General features: G+C 41.1%; 1 long non-coding RNA gene across 3 annotated transcripts in view; it reads left to right on the forward strand.

Annotated features, from left to right (window-relative positions):
• Window positions 1-306: 306 nt before the first annotated feature.
• Window positions 307-11147, forward strand: part of LOC101995128 — a 45932-nt gene continuing 35091 nt past the window's right edge. Inside the window, exons 1-4 of one of the 3 annotated variants that reach the window (XR_001229481.2) lie at window positions 307-651; window positions 2266-2322; window positions 4716-4770; window positions 8026-8201. This is a non-coding gene — a long non-coding RNA (uncharacterized LOC101995128). Of the gene's footprint in view, window positions 652-2265; window positions 2323-4715; window positions 4771-8025; window positions 11133-11147 lie in introns of those variants that run through there. The other 2 variants (XR_003376619.1, XR_003376620.1) reach the window with 2 other exon arrangements.

The following is an 11147-nucleotide window of genomic DNA, read 5'->3' on the forward strand; positions in this document are numbered from 1 at the left end:
TCCAGAGTGGCCTGCTCCTGTCTCATAGATTATTATGCCCTCTGTTCTCTTACCCTTCCCTCTAGTTATCTGGTTTGCAAGAGTGCTTTGATGATGTCTTGCACTAAAGCATCCCTTCTCAGCTCCCTCTACATGGCAGTGGTTTGTTCCTATCTGCTGAGCATCAGCATCTTTCCCCTCCTTTCTCACAGGAATGATTAGATACTGCGTCATTGAGCATCAGGCCTTTAAGCCCCTCCCCCGGGGTCCACAGTGGTTTGATCCTACCTCATGGACTATTAGGTTCTTCTGATTCCCCCTCCAGCATCACCATTACTAATGGTATGGTCCTCAGCATCAGGTCCTTTTTGTCCCCCACTGGTCTTCTGAGCAGAACTGACGCAGCTTCATCTCATTCCTGATGCATCCTGAGCCCCTCAGTGCCTTGCTACTGCGTCAGTTCCTTAAACTGGACCAAATGGGTTGAAAATGGACAGAAATTGATCTTGATCACTTTAGATATTTTATGACAAAGAAAAAAAAGTAATTTCTGTTCAGTTAAAAATCCATTTGAGCCAGTTTAAGGTGATTGCGCAGAGCTGGAGCCTGAGGTCGGTAAAGCCAGGAAGATGGCTGAAGACTATGCTGACTCAAGCCCAGACAAGGATCCAGGTATTTATAGATGTTGAAAATAATCTGGGCAAAAGAAAAGCGATCAGATAAGGAGACAGGAAAATACAGGAAGCAGGGTTGATAGAGGGAGGGCTCAGAAGAGGTTAGCACAACCTGAAGAATTTTATATATATATATATATATATATATATATATATATATATATATATTATATATAAAGACATATAAAAAAGGGTTTGGGGCTCTAAATTGAGGCATCTGGGAGGCAGTCTGAACGCTGACGTCATCTGGCAGGCTGGAGCTGAGACTGGGTGGTTTGTGGTGCAGTGATGATGCCTGGCTCTGCAGGCCAGCTCCTAGGGCCATTCTTTGTACGGGACTCACCTCAGGCTATTTGATTGATTGTCTCACTCCACAAATGACAGGCTTTTCACCCCTTTAACTGTGGTAGCCATTTAAATTAAGAGTGAGTGAGCGATTTTGAAGAAAGCTAATTACAGTAGGTAAGCCAAGGTGTGAATGAGGGAGTTGTTTAGAATTGAGTCGGAGTGTTTACTTCCTAATTATTTTTTAGCAAGGTGGTTGGGGAAGTGGCAGCTTCAGCAAAGTACGTCATTTCTCATCTCTGGCAGGGCTTCTCCTCGGGGCTTGTGGCTTTATGCAGAAATTGGACTGCGTTGTCTGAATTTCTGTCATGTGCGCATGTTCCTGTTGTTTTTTGGGAACTGCAGTGGAAAAGACGGGGCTGAGACATGGAGGATGAAAACAATGACATTTCCGCAGACTGCGGCATTTTTGATGCAGTGAGACAGTGGGCAGGCCCAATGGTTTGATGACGATGATGAGTCATGTACTGCGGCAAGATGGAGGGTGGGGTTGGAGCTGGCTGCTTCAGCTGGCAGGGGTGCATGCGGCTCTCTGCGGCTTCCTACCTGTAAGGAGAAAGAGAAAAGCTTTCTAGAACGATTTAGAAACTCCACTGCCTGGGAGGGAAGGTGATATTTTTTAAAAAAAAAAAATATTTTTTTTGGAGAATTTGTTAGGATTCTGCGTATTTAGGAAGATGGCTTCCGTTAGCCACTGCCCATTTCTCCAAAGGGAGGATGGCGGCCATTTTGCTGAAGGCAGTTGAGTGGCCTTACCAGGACTGAGAAGGTAAGAATTAGAAGGTTTAGAATCAAATAACCCAGGCTTTGCGGATCGTCTCTGTTATTTGTAATATGAACACTGGGCAAATTAACCTTTTAGAGAATTATGCTTATTTCTAAAATAAAGCTAATATCCTGTTTAAAAGATAGAAACTTAGAGTTTAATGCCTTTGGGGGCAAAGTAGATGATATTCAACATTTTTGTCTTATTGAACTGGATTGTGTGACAGGGATTATTTTTGTGTATGTGTATGTATAGTTTAGCTTGATAAAGACAATTTCTTTCTAAATTTTTTAACAATGCTTTTCCACAAATGAAGCCACTGAACTATTTTGAGGATCAAAGAGAAATTTATTCACTGTAGAATTTTATAAAATATAAAGCATCCATGTACATATTTGCTGTTTCTATAATAATACATGGATTATCACCCACGCAGTACTAGAGAAACCCAGGATAAAATTTCTTCTGGTGTTGCACACTCACAGACTTCTCGGATTTCAGATTCCCTTCCTCCTTGACTTCACCTGGACCTGTGGCGACTAGAAGCCTTGAGATGTGGTACGCAGCATCATGAGTCACAGGGACACAAGATGGGAGAGGCAGAAGGGGGGGGGGACTTGGGGATCATGTCAGAGATGTCGGTGTGAGCAGAATGGAGTATCACAATCTGTCCTTTAGCTGTAAAAATGTGGGAACTGCGTAGTTTCAAGAGCAGCCTTGGCTACCTTGCCTGGATTCTATTACTGGTGCTGTAAAGAGCAGGATTAGGTATAGGAGCAGCTGGAAGGGCAATGATGGGGCCGGTGGATAATATGGTATAGTGTTAGCCATAATAGTCCCACTGGGGAACTATGGTATATAGTCAGAAGTAGGAGCCAGGAAATATGGCCTTTTTGGATGAGATCTATTAATTAATTGATGATTACAATATATCTGCAGGGCAGAGTAGAGCATGACAAAGATTTTTGTTGTGGTGCTCTGTGAACAAAATGGAGGAACTATGAATCAGCATTTCTCTTCCAGCGAGATTCTGAAAACGTTCTTTAAGGCAATCTTTTATTGAATACTGACTATTTATAAAACATGCTGGATACTTTACATACATTGCTTATTTACTTCCCAGAACCACTCATGCACGTGAAGAAAATATTCACAAAGGGTGTCAGTTCTTTTCTGTATTTTTTCTGGATCAGGAATTCTCACACAGTGTTCAGGATGAGATCTATTAATTAATTGATGATTACAATGTGTCTGCAGGGCAGAGAAGAGCATGACAAAGATTTTTGTTGTGGTGCTCTGTGAACAAGATGGAGGAACTATGAGTCAGCATTTCTCTTCCAGCGAGATTCTGAATGCGTTCTTTAAGGCAATCTTTTATTGAATACTGACTATCTATCAAACATGCTGGATACTTTACATACATTGCTTATTTACTTCCCAGAACTAATTCTCTTTGGAATTAGCAACAGCACATGGAGAAAGGCCTTTCTCCCAGTTCAGCTTGCTTCTCAGGAGGCCTGCCCCTCCCTGAGTCTCTAAAATGCTATGTGAGCCACTGTGGTGATGGAAATGGGTGGGCGCAAGGTCTCTCAGGCACATCAAGTTAGGGAAAATGCTGAACATCACCATTATGGAGAGGTCCTCCGTAGTAGGCTGTCTGCAGCGCTCTACCTGGCTCTGGCTTGGCTCCAACATTCTAGTTCATGTCTTGGGTAGAATAGCATACTTGTGTGGTGGGAAGACAGAAATGGAATGCAAGGAGAAGTAATATGCTGGATGACAGAACTAGGAATCTATGAAGAATTTACCAGACCACAAAGATAATCCAACAATAACAAAATAAATTTGATAAGAGGGCAGGGAATCCGGACTGCTCTTCAGACTCGAGAGGGAGGGGAATGGGGTGGAGGGAGGGGGAGAGGAGTGGGGAGAGGGGGAGAGGAGTGGGTGGAGGGGAAGAAGAGTGGGGGGAGGGGGAGAGGAGTGGGAGGAGGGGGAGGGAAATGGGAGGCAGGGAGGAGGAGGAAATTTTTTCAATAAATAAAAAAAAGAGCAAGTGTGACATTTTGTGTTTGTTTTATAAAGCAAACAACATTCTTTTAAGAAATTACAGTTCTAAAGGATGAACTCATGACCAAGGTGGAAAAGTTAATGTAAACTCAGGTTATATTTATGAATTATTGTATAGGCTCTAAAATTGTAGCAATCAATCCTTTTATTCTGACCAGCATTTGTAGAGCCATATCTCAAGTACTGTGCTTGGTTATATTGTCTCTAAAGGGGGAATGAGGCAAAATGGAGATTAAGAAAAGAAGCCAGGAAAGTGACTAGGCCATGATGGTTGTCTTCTGATGTCTTTAAACTTTTCATGACTAAAGAGGATTTATCAGTACAATTTGGCCCCAAGAGGCAGAATGAGAGTCATTGGATGGGGGCTCCTGCAGAGCTGCCTGGACAGTCTCAGTGGGAAGGAACTTGCTTCCTGTGAAAGGAAGCAGAAGCCACCTGACTTGTTCAAGTGGCTGAGCTGTGAGTCCCCAGATGTAGCCTTAGTTCTTTGAGTATTTGGCTGGTGGGTGATGGGGCAATGATCAGAATGGAAGGACACAGAAGGGGGACTTGATCAGAATCCAAGGTTTTCTTTAAGTGGAAAATTTAAAAAATGTACATTTTGGCTCAGCCAAAAATGTCAGTTTTCACAACAGTTAGGTAAATTATGGATTACTAACCTTTTTTTGGACACATTGTCCAGGTTGACCTTAGACTAGCTTTGTAGCCAAGGATGACATTGAATTTCTCATTCTCCTACCTCTGCTCCTAAGTGCTGGGATCATAGGTGTGTGTCATCAACTTGAACTCTGGACTTTGTGCATGCTAAGCAAGCATTCTATCATTTGACCAACATCCGTAGCATTGTATGTTATTCCCCCCTCCCCTTCTTCTTTTCACAGATGAGAAAACGGAGGCTCAGAGAGGTCCCATGATTTGTCCAAGGCCATAAATCTTGTAAGTGACCCATGCAGAGTGCATCAGAGTCTTGGGGTGTGGGGGAGAGGTACTGCATGTGCCTCAGGGTTGTCATTTTTACCTGATCACTTCTCCAGTTGAGTAACATGCTGATATTGCCAGAGGCGCATCAGGACTGTGCACAAGTACGTCATGTTGGGCTGGATGCCTGGAGCTGACGAGAGTATTGTGAAGATATATGATCAGCCTGCAGCCCAGCAGGTCCTGGAGGATGAGGTTGGAACACAGCTGAGCTATTACACAGGCCAAATGGCATGAACACTTATTCATAATGTCTGTACCTTCCCCAGAACAATGTCTGCTATAGACACTTGGAAGGATCCATCTGTAAGAAGACATGGAGACCTTCCCTTTAACAATCAGGGAAGTGTTGTCTAGAGAAGGGCAGGGAACTCTCCAAGTTTTTCTACTTAATGATTTTGTCCCTGATGGTGCCAGAAATTAATTTTTAATATAATCTAGAAAATTTAGGATTCAAAGCACATTCATTTTTGAGGGAAGACCAAATCCCCTGTGAACCTGGCTGCAAGACAGGTTTGGAAGGTTTGCTTCCATTTCTTCCTGATTATTGTATAAGCTAGCATCACGGAAATATAAAGGTACACACTCAGAGTGTTAGCCAGACTGGGACAAATTTCCTTCCTGGAGCCCAGAAGGAAATCCACTAAGAATTTTTTGAGGCAAAAATAGGACTAACAGTTTGGATCTAGTCCTGTGGAGGTGAAGGTGCCTGGGGCAGTCTAGATAGAGGAAACCCAGGGAGGGCAGAGTGCTGCCTTCTGGACAAACAGATTTGAGAATTACTAGCCAAGAAGCTGGGGAGATGGCTCAGCGGTTGAGAGCACTGCCTGATCTTCCAGAGGTCCTGAGTTCAATTTCCAACAACTACATGGTGGCTCATCTGTAATGAGATCTGGTGCCCTCTTGAGGAGGAAACCTGGTCAATCATTCTCATCAACTTAGATCATGAAACCCAATATGGACAAGTTCAACAGAACCTTCATATATGGGCTGCCCATGCATACATGCTTCAGCATTGGCAGGGCATAAATTTCATTCATTTTCAACCAAGGGGATGGTATAGAAAGCCACATATGTGGATAGCCTTACCTGGGGAGAAGGATCTCTTCTACAAAATGACTATTCAACCACATTTTTTCCAGTTGTCTGGGACTGATATGTCTAGATATTAGCCTCTAGATTTAACAAATGTGATAATTCTACATTTGTCTTGCATTCCAGTCTCCTTGTTAGCTCATTTGTCCTTTTGAGGACATACTGTATTCTGTTTTGTCATTCTTGGTATACGGTACTCTAAAGCTAAACCCAGTATTCCCGAAATGGTGTGTAGTAAAAGGAAAACCATCTCCTTCATTCTGGACACTATCCTTTTATTGGTGTATCCCAAGGTTTCATTAATTCATTTTTTGCTCAACACTGCCATCTGCATATATGTATTAGAGCTAAATCCCCCTCAGAGCTTTAGCAGGCATACCTGATACACTATCCCATCTTCCTCAGTCGCTATGATATGCTGATTATTTGTGGCAGTGATACTCGTGAGCTCATCTGGGAATCTTATTTTTTTTAAAAAAAAAAAGCCTGATTCTGAGCTAATCTGTGTGTCATTTATTGTAAAAAAGATTAAAATATAATCCCCCTCCCTCTTTCAGTCTCATTTTGCGATGTAGCTCATGCTGTTTTTGAACTTGCTATATAGCCTATATTGGCCTCTAACTTGTAATCCTCCTGCATCAGCCTCCTGAGTTCTGGGATTACAGGTGAATGGCATTGTACTTGGCTACCAATTTTGTTTTAGGTCCATTTTCACACTATTTTTTTTTCAGAACTGGCGATCAAACCAAAGTTCCCATGTCTTCTGTGCGAGTGCTACTAGCACGTAGCACCTCTACCTCATTTTATTTTGGTTTCAAGAGAGGGTCTAATTAAATTACCTTGTCTGTCCTGGAATAAACATAACTTGGGCTGGTGTCAACCTTTCAACTCTTGCCCCAGTTTCTGCAGTAGCTGGAATTACAGGTTTGTGTACCCATACTCAGTTAGCTTGTATCCTCTTCAATGTTTTATGGTATCCTTGGACATTTTGTTTTTTTAAGCCACGTCTATTGATATTTTGCATGATAGAACTGAAAACAGAATTCAAAAATCAACTAATTCAAGAACAGATTCATTAAATTCAAAACAGTTCACAAAAACTTGTTTTGGAATGGAAACAATATTTTCCAAATAAAACATCTATGAATTGTGGTCTTTCATTTTTTGGTAACTGTACTTAGTGTCTTCCTCATTCAGTCTTTTTCCATATCACATAGAGGCCATTGGATCCCCTGAATTCTGAGTTACACACAGCTGAGAACTGTCGGATGTGGGTGATGGGAATTGAACTTAAGTCCTCTGCAAGAGCAGCAAGCGCTCTTAATTTCTGAGTCATCTCTCCAGTCATATCACGTAGTTTCTTTTTTAGGCTTCTGTGTTTGGAGAAGCCTGCACCGGGAGCTGGAATGGCACAGTTCTCATGATGCAGTAATTCTGACTTGTGCCTGTGCAAATTTATTTATTTATTTATGACATATACAACATCCTAATTCCATCTATCCCTGTATGCCAGAAGAGGGTACCAGACCTCATCATAGATGGCTATGAGACATCATGTATTTGCTGGGAATCGAACTCAGGACCTCTGGAAGAGCAGTCAGTGCTCTTAACCTCTGAGTCATTTCTCCATCCCCTCATGTAGTTTCTTAACATTAGGTCATTTTGACTCCATGAGTGCCTCTGGAAGAGTTTTGGTACCCTCGGAGGTCCCTGAGAAATATAAGATTTTCTAAAATACCCGATGCTGCATGAGACATGAATGTGCTTTAGCAGTGACCATTTTCTTATTAAAAAAAACACAAAACTTTTTTTTTTACATAAAACATCAAACACTGTAAGATTCTACAACTATGGATTACCTAGAATATAGAAATTCAAGATACAGAATAGAGTAGTGGTTAATGCTGGTGAAGCAGGAGAGAGGATGGGAGTTCCTGTGTATTGGGTACAAAGTTTCAGTTTGGGGAGCTGAGAAAGCTCTGGACAGCTGTGAACAGTGGAACTGTGGTAAGTGCCACTGAACTGTGTGATTAAAAAAGACTTTGTGTTCTCTATAGTTTAACATGATTTAAAAATGCAGACTCCAGATACTTAGTCGCCCATATTCTGCCTCAACAGCTTTACCACGAGGCACAGAATCGGCTCTAGAAGTGTTTCAGAAAATACTGCCCCCATTTTGTGGTCTGGAGAGATCCCTGCTAGTCATCGGCTTCTGGCTTCCCTGTTATCCTGCTGCCCCACAGAATGCAGCTACTAAGTGGCCTAAGAGCCAGCACCTTCATGGAGTGGTGAAGGTAAGGCCATCCTCCCCTTCTTTTCTATTTTCTGGAAATTGCTCATGTATTCCAGAACTGACCTACCTGTGTTTGGAGAAGCCTGCACCGGGAGCTGGAATGGCACAGTTCTCATGATGCGGTAATTCTGACTTGTGCCTGTGCAAATGATTTCACACATCATCCATCAAATGAAGTTCAGGTGTATTATTACGAAGAATTTTTTAGAATAAAACATGTATATATATGTACACACATGTATATATCAAAATGTAGGTGACTATATTATTTCAGCTTCCAGTGAACTAAATATATGAAATAATAAGAGGGAAGAGTTATATGCATTCACAATTAAAAATGTAAAATTCCATGAAATCATAGATGACATTAAAATATGATTGGTCATCTGGGCACTCAGACGATAATACAATAACGTGCGTTCTGTCCTTACATGATTTGCATATTTGCAAAATCACCCATTTGCTGCAATTTAGTGATATATCCAAGATCAATTCTTGCATTTGTGTGGGCATATTTGGACAAATGCAGTGACCGAATACCCACAGTGCAGGCTTCTAGCAGAAGCCCAACTTTGTGTTTTGTTTCCAATCTTAGGCTGCTAATAAAGCTCTGCATGGTGTGTTTAGTACCACAATCATCACATTTTTTATGACTTCACTGTTCAAAATACTTCCCAAGATAGTGCTGTCTAGTGCTTCTAAACTTAAGAAGGCTGGGCGATACCTTACAGATAAACCATGGGTATCACATGCACTCCAGCCATTTGCGACAGTGCTACTGGCTGTGATTTTGTTGTTAATAAATCAGATCTATATGCTATGGGTTAGCAATCACTAGTACAGTGTTTGCCATGGTTTTATCCAACATCAATTGTGAATAGCAAGAAGCATGATTATGATCAGATGTGCTGATTACATGAACTACTTGTCAATTTATGAATGAAACAATGTGATCTTCATCAAAAAGCAAGCTGTAGAAATATATAGGTTAAATGACTAGAGAGGGACAAACAAATCATGCATGTTAACATTATTGAAAACTCTTCCATTTTACTAATGATAAAAGAATTCAAGTTGGAGTAACAATGACAGGTCAGAGTTGTTGCCTATCATATTAGAAAGGATTTATGAACTGTGCTGGCCACAGTGCAATGATCTTATCGTTCTTGTATACTACCACAGGATTAAATCAGCATGACATCATAGGAAGTGGCTTGGTAAACTTATATAAATTTTAGTACCTCATAACAGAGAAATTGAACTTCAAAGTATATCTTCTGAAAAATATATGTTTGGCTACAGATTTACACACCTTTAGTATAATGTTATCTGTAAAAGCAAAAATAGGGAGCATAGAGGAGCCTTTGAAGAGAGGGAACAGATATACTATGGATTGAAAGAAGAAAAAAACCTTTCAAAATTATTAAATTATTTTCAAAGAACAGTTGATGATGTGAAAAACATTTTAACTCCATTGAAATAAAACAGATGTCATATAAGTTAAAAATTATGTTACACTTATATCCTATACACTGACCTAGGTCAAGTTGAAAATCAATCAGTTTCAGGGTGAAGCACACTTTACTTTAGCACATATGAGTTGAGGGAACCTCCTAACTTGCTCCTCAGTAGCCACATACCTCATTTAGTAGCACTTGCCTTAGGAGGTGGGATAATGAGTTGGAATGGGTTTTACTGTACTGCACCAGGCCAGAAGGAACAGACTCACCTTTGGCAATGCATAGAAAGGAAAATTTTCATTCAGACTTCCGTGAAAACAGATGAACTGCCCCAGTTTGGGGAGGCTTCAAGAAGAAGATGACTTTGGAGATGAGTCACAAAGGATATGTAGAATTTTAAGGTTGAAATGCAGGGTAAGTATTGACTTTTTCAGCCTCTAAGTGACAACGATGCCATTCTAGACTCTGAAGTCAATGACTTTAAGAGGCGTTGAAAGTGATTCTCCTTTGTGATGTATATACCCAGAATTTTCTAGTACTTTACTGTAGGGTCCAGGTAAGTTGTCATGTCCCACTGTTCTGATCTGATTTCAATAGAGAAAAGACACAAAGAAATATTTCAGGAATTGTACACCGTCTGCTAAGGTGCATGTGTATAGAACATGGAGAATGGATAAAGGACAGTGGAGAGATGATAGCAAAGAGAGGTGAGAAAGAAACAAATGTTGGTTGAATACAAGTGAGCTCTCACAGTACTTAGGCCATTTGATTTTACCGAAGATGCTAGAGGCCATTAGGTAGGCATTCACTCCAAATTCCAGTGTTGCCTATGAGAAGCGATGGGGACCTGAGGGATAGAGAGAGAGAGTTGCAAATGGACAGTGGAAGTGGTTAGAAGCAGCTGCACATGGAAATGATTTTACAAACTAGCTACAATGGAGGGTCAGAGATTATTAACTGGCCTAACTCTAAGGCAAAGATAGTCAAGGAGAAAATGAATCCACAGAACTGTACCAAAGTTACAAGAAACAGAGACTATGACTATCCTGCAAATTGCAGACCATGGTACCAGCAGGAGGGGTTTGGAAATTTGAACTTGTTTTCCCTGGAAGGAAAAGGCTACTAAGAGAGGTTGGGAATTAAGAAGAAGAGGATATTGGATGAAAGGGCATTCTCTACTTTACACTTCTGCACATACTAGTTCCCTCTGCTTATGGAGTACTGGGCCATGTTCTAAGTCAGTGACTAGCATGTAGCTATGCCAATATTTGTAAATGTATCTACCACCTCTAGAAAAATACAGAAGAAACAGTGATCATACCCAGAGAAGAGAACCTGGTAGGAGTGGGGAGAACACTTACTCCATTTTGTACCTCTTGAACTTGCATTATACATGCTACCTCCTTCCAAGAAGAAAACTATGAAACACACAGACATGGTCTCTCTCTCTCTCTCTCTCTCTCTCTCTCTCTCTCTCTCTCTCTCTC

This window comes from Microtus ochrogaster, unplaced genomic scaffold, assembly GCF_000317375.1.
Source record: "Microtus ochrogaster isolate Prairie Vole_2 unplaced genomic scaffold, MicOch1.0 UNK65, whole genome shotgun sequence".
In the NCBI taxonomy this organism is placed as follows: domain Eukaryota; kingdom Metazoa; phylum Chordata; class Mammalia; order Rodentia; family Cricetidae; genus Microtus; species Microtus ochrogaster.